The following is a 5962-nucleotide window of genomic DNA, read 5'->3' as shown; positions in this document are numbered from 1 at the left end:
AAGTAAGTTTTAGTGTGAAGATCTAAGCAGAATGTTTGGCAAGGTAAGTGGGGGATGTGATTTAAAAATAAGCTTCATTTCATACTATATTTTTATTCTGCATGGGATTAGATTGTACAGTGCATTTATATGATGATGATGATTATAGATATGTAACAGTTTCTTTTGAGTATCTTTTGGCAAAAGATCTGAAGCTGAGGTAGAAAATCTAGCAGGATAGTATATAGAAGTTGATTCTGAGTTATTAAGAAGATGAAAGGAAGACAGTACATTCCATCTCCTAGCCTTCTACACATGGCCAATTAAATTAATTTCTTAATTGCAAGATCTTCATAGTAGTTTTCATGAAAGAAATAAAGCAGTCAAATAATCTCCCTTTCTTGTCCTCAAAGGAGCATTCCTTCTTGGCTTGGGTATCTTCATTTTGCATAGATGTGGATGACAATAGTAGTGATTTAACACAGTTTATGACTTGTTCGCTGCTGGGCTTAGCTTTTTCAAGGAATAAATCAAGTGTGGCAAAATGATCAAGCTAAAAGGATGTTTGCACTAATTATGTTAGTTTTATAGCTATCAGTGAGCTTCAATAATTAAAGATAAATGAGGAAGAGATATCTTCTTCCCTAAGATTTCACTACCAGGTAACGGATTAAAATAAAACAAATACAAGACTGATTTTTTTAACGAACTTAACCATTTATTAAAAAGCAGTTGAGATTCACATGTGTGTTCATGCACATGTGCACATGCACACACACACTCACACACACTCCTTCATCAGAACCCTACACTCTCATCCAGAAGCTCCTTTTACTCACATACTCTGTCCTAACAGACATTGCTAAACATCTAGCCAAAATAAATAAATAAATAAATAAATAAATAAATAAATAAAGCTTTGCTTAAGGCAAAAGGTTTTAATGGTAAAATTCAGTGAAACCTTATTGGAATTAGATGATAGTCTCTGAATGGGGGATGGTCCTGGAGAGACGGCTTATTTTAGATGCAAAATAATTCCCATGGATGGACTAGTTGTATGCCCTCAGTAGCCAATAATCCCAGTAGCTGGGACATGAGTGCCTCTGTCCTGAAGGGGAATCTAGGTGGAACATGACAGTATTCACTACAGCCTACATTTTGTACTTCTTAAATCCACTTATAATATATTCACTTATAGTAAATTGAATACATCTGGGAAGGCATCTTTAAGGCATTATGGGCAGTCTCTTTTTCTGGAAAAATTTTCTAAAAAAGTTAGTGGAAAAAAACTGCAGTCCTCACTGCTTTGGCTGCTTTCAAGATAATTATTATATTTTCCCTCTATATCAAATCTAAATTCCCCTGAATCTAATCTAGATCAACAGGGTCATCTAAGTGGTTTATCTGGTGGAGTGACCTGGACATTCATCTCTGTGGAGTCTGATCACCAACCCCTTCTCATGCTATGACTGTTGCATGCCGTAATTTAAATTTAAATTAAATTAAAGGGACTACCAAGAGATGGCTCTGAAGCTCACTTAGATGAATGATGTCCTGGGAGATGTTTAACAACTAGCTCTCTGGAAGAAAGAAAATAAAAGCCTCACTTTGAAGAGTTTTCTGATTTCTATAGTGAGATATTCCAACCATGGCTGGTTTCGAGCTATCGATATTGTGTAACTGAGAAAGGAATTGGGAAGAGAAGTGGATAATAGGCTCCGATGCACAGATTTGTAGAGCCTATACTAACACACCACTACCTTGATGCCAAGTATATTCCTCTCTGTCCTGCTGGATAGCAGCAGCTATACTTCCTCCTGATGATCGGTCAATAATCTGCCAGGGTGATGTCTCCTTTCCTTGTCTGTTGGTCCCTTGGCACACAGTCCAATTAATTGGGTGGAAGCCATAGCATAGAGTTTAATTCTTGATCTGTCACTAATGAAAGAGATTTCCCTCTGGGAAATAGAACCTTTAAATCTTCTTACTCCAGAATGCAAGGACAAGAAGCAGCACTCTCTCCACCCCACCTCCAGTGACAGTGCATCACAAGGAGTAATGGTAGGCAGAACCTCTTCCACTTTAATCCCTCAGTTATCAGCCCTTGTATTCTACCTTTGTGGACACAGGGCCATTAAGTCCCCACTGATGATAGCGACAGATGCTCCCAATTAATCATCTCCAAGCTGGCACAATAGCAATGTCATCAAAGGCTGTTTGATAGCTCTTTCAGACTGCAGCTTTTTGGAGATACAGCATGGGACAGGAGGTTTCTCTATTTGTGAGAATAAATGTACTCAAAAGTAGGGAGATTTGCTGCAAAAATAGAGTGGGTCTGCTCCCAATTCCTTCTCCCTTTGACTTATCATTTGTTGCTGCCATTATGATATAGGTTTGTTGATAGAATTCCTCTGGATGACCTATAGCATATGTGAAGATTTTCACATATATTATAAAACTCTCCATAAAACTGTCTCCAACACAATAAACCATATATTGCTCATGTTCTGAAAATGCAAAGATGAATAGGACTATTATATAATAAGAGTTTACTTTGGGGATCAATAGCAATGACAAAAATATAAAGTGCTCTATACCTGTGTATTTTAAATAACAGTTTGTGTGGTTAATCAGCAACACCAAAATATACAAATTAAATAATTGGGAATTACTACACTATTATGTCTTTATTGCCTCTATTATTACTACTCTATCCTATCTCTATATATACATTATATATACAGATTTTTATATAGAGAGATTTTATATATATAAAATCCATACCCCTTGTAGACTTTTACGGTGTTTATGATGACTGGAATAGGGGGAAAATATCCTTTTAGAGACTATATGTGCTTGGCTATGATAAAAACTTTCATTTTTTTTATGGCAGAAGGAAGGTTTTTTGTCTTCCAATTGTTTGGGCACTAAAAGATAAAAAGGTTAAAACTAGGGTAGATTAGTAATGGAAAAAATTAGTGTTTTAACCTAACAAGACTTATCTTGTGGATGATTAATAAAAAGTATGTATGTCCTTAACTACTATTCCATGTCCATGCCAGGAGAAATTGGTAGCATTAGAATCTTGTACTGAACACAGAAGAATCTGTTTGATATGGTTAGTACAAAAACTAGAGCTTTCCATATACATGCCTGTAGAGCTTTGGGGTTATAAAGCAGCACTTAACCAGGAGCAACAAACTATAGACTCTTCAAAAGCTTCTCTACTTAAAAGGATGAAAGAACAGTATATGGGCCTATAGAAATATCACCTTTTGTACAATTCATATTATAGCCATCAGACTTTTAAAATTCTGGGTAATTAATTTATTTACTATGTTTCAATTTTAACATTCAGAATGTTTTTATTAGAATGGCATTGTTTTGTCATTTATTTATCTATTTCTTCTACAATCAAAATAAATTTAAAAAGCAGTTATTTGATATCTTTCATATATGCACAGCCATGAATTGTGTTCTAGGAGGATAATAAAAATGAAAAAACTCAGTTCTATCATTTATAATGTTAATAATAAAGTATAAATTAAAGAGTAGACTGAATTGATAGTAATATAATTCAAAATATGATGTATATCATGAATGAAAAACCATAGGAACTTGAAAAGGAAGAATGACTCAAGAGTGAAGTAAATAATAAAGCAATAAATAAAGAAAGGGTGATTTAATCTCATATAAATTTTAAAATAAAGGTTAAGTTAATCTTCCATTACATAATGGAACCATTTATTTTTTTCAATGGTAAAGATGTTCTAAGCGCAAATTAAAAAAAAAAACAAAAGTAAATCATGGTTGAAACCTGACTATTAGGAGAGAAGAAGGGGGGAACGGTTAATACTATATTAAGGATTTATCTGTATTTAGTAGGACTTGGGAAGTCACTGAAATATTTGAAGACCAAAAAAAAGTTATTTTACATGTCACAAACATTTGTTGAAAAACTATCGCAAAGTAAATTTTTTTTTTTTCCTTGAAGATGGGTAAGAGCTAAAAGTGACATGCTCTATAGGAAAATTTTTCTGTAATAAGACTAGTAAGGTAGTAAGGCTAATAGATTTCACAGACAACCATAGTATATGATACATGACAAGTCTCATAAGAGAAACACAGAGACACTTGAGTGGAAGAATCAGAAAAAGCTTTTGAAGGATGTATCTTTGAGATAAATGTTTGCAGATTTTAAAAGTTGACGAAAGGTAGAGACAGGTGGTATATTTCAGGTCTGGGTAATAATCTGTACAAACTAGCATGGGGATAAATTCGTGGGATGATTAATAGTCAGCAGTTCTATATTAGACTAGAGGCTCCGTGCAGAGTACAAGAAGATAGCAAATTTGTAAATTGGGATGTAGCCATTTTGTAGATTTATTTACAGGGCGATTTGGATTGAATTCCATTATGGTGAGATGAGAAGTCACTGACAGTTTGGCAATGACAAAACTTAATCTGTAATCAGAAAAGTTAAATGACCAAAGAATAAATTAGAGTTTGTTGAATTCTCATTGAAAATGATAAAGCTGAATCACAAGTTTCCTCTTCCAAAACATAATGAATCAATTAAAAAAAAAAAAGTAATACCACTATTATCACCAGTAGCTATGAATATCTGATGAATTTTTTATAGAACTTATTTTAAGAAATAGTGAAAAGAGAAAAGAAAGAGAACATTTAGCTTAATTAAGAAGTTATTATATAATGCCTTGGCAGAAGGGTAAGGAGGACAGTTTACATTGAGGAGAAAACAGTCCAAACTTAAAAAAAAAAAAAAGTGCAAAGGAAAAAATAAACTTCAATAATGGACTAACATATAAAAAAAATGGATACAGTAATAAAGAGAATTACTACAATGGAAAATTAAATCAGTGATGGTAAGCGAACTTCTTCAAGAGTATAGAAGAAAGGGAGACTAAAGATAAAAGCTAAGAAAGCATGTGACCTATATGTAGGGAAACATTGCAGCTCAAACATTTTTAGAGGAGTAAAGAATTTTAAAAAAGAAAAACAAGAGTGCTTGCTTCAGCAGCACATATTCTTAAATTGAAACAATGCAGAGAACATTAGCATGGTCTTTGCACAAGGATGACATATGAATTCATAGTATTCCAAATTTTTCTACAAACAGAATTTCCATATGATCCAGTAATTTGACTACTATTTATCCAAAGAAAAGATAAACAATAATTCAAGAAGATGTATGCCCTCTTTTATTTATTGCAGCTTTATTTGCAATAACCAAGATATGGAAACAGCCCAGATGTCCATCAACTGATGAATGGATGAAGAAGATGTGATATATACACACACATATTATAAGACTCAGCCATTAAAAAGAATGAAATCTTGCCATTTCCAACAATATGGATGGACCTAGTGGGTGTAATGCTAAGTAAAATAAGTCAGTCAGAGAAAGCAAATATATGATTTCACTCATATGTGAAATTTATGAAAGAAAACATAAATAGCGCACCAAGGTGGCTCAGTCAATTAAGTGACTGCTTCAGCTTAGGTCATGATCCTGGAGTCCTGGGTTTGAGTTCCATGTTGGGCTCCCTGCTCAGCTTCTCTCTCTGTCCCTCATCTCCCTCTCATGCTCTCTCTTACTCTCTCTCTCTATGAATAAATAAAATCTTTAAAAATAAATAAATAAATAAGTAAATAAAGAGAAAAAGGAAACAAACAAAAAAGCTGCCAAACTTAAATACAGAGAACAAACCGGTTACCAGAGGGAGATGGGTAGGTGGGTGGATGAGTGAAATAGGTGATGGGGATTAAAAGTACACTTATCCTCATGAGCACTGAGAAATGCATAGAAATGTTGAATCATTTATATTTTACACCTGAAACTAATATAATTCTGTATGTTAATTATACTTGAATAAAAAAAATAAAAAAACCAAAATGATCAATTATAACAGAAGGAAAAATTAAGGACTTAAAGAAATTTTCCTGAGATAAAACGGAGGCT

The 5962-nt window shown here is 33.5% G+C and overlaps 1 non-coding gene across 1 annotated transcript; it reads left to right on the top strand.

Annotated features, from left to right (window-relative positions):
* Positions 1-5004: 5004 nt before the first annotated feature.
* Positions 5005-5109, top strand: LOC123394597. The gene has a single exon (XR_006609357.1). It is a non-coding gene; the product is annotated as a U6 spliceosomal RNA (small nuclear RNA).
* Positions 5110-5962: the final 853 nt, after the last annotated feature.

The sequence above is a fragment of the Mustela putorius genome, unplaced genomic scaffold (genome assembly GCF_011764305.1).
Source record: "Mustela putorius furo isolate JIRA1106 unplaced genomic scaffold, ASM1176430v1.1 tig00003834_pilon_pilon_pilon, whole genome shotgun sequence".
NCBI classification, from domain to species: Eukaryota; Metazoa; Chordata; class Mammalia; order Carnivora; family Mustelidae; genus Mustela; species Mustela putorius.
This window is presented reverse-complemented; position numbering and strand designations above follow the sequence as displayed.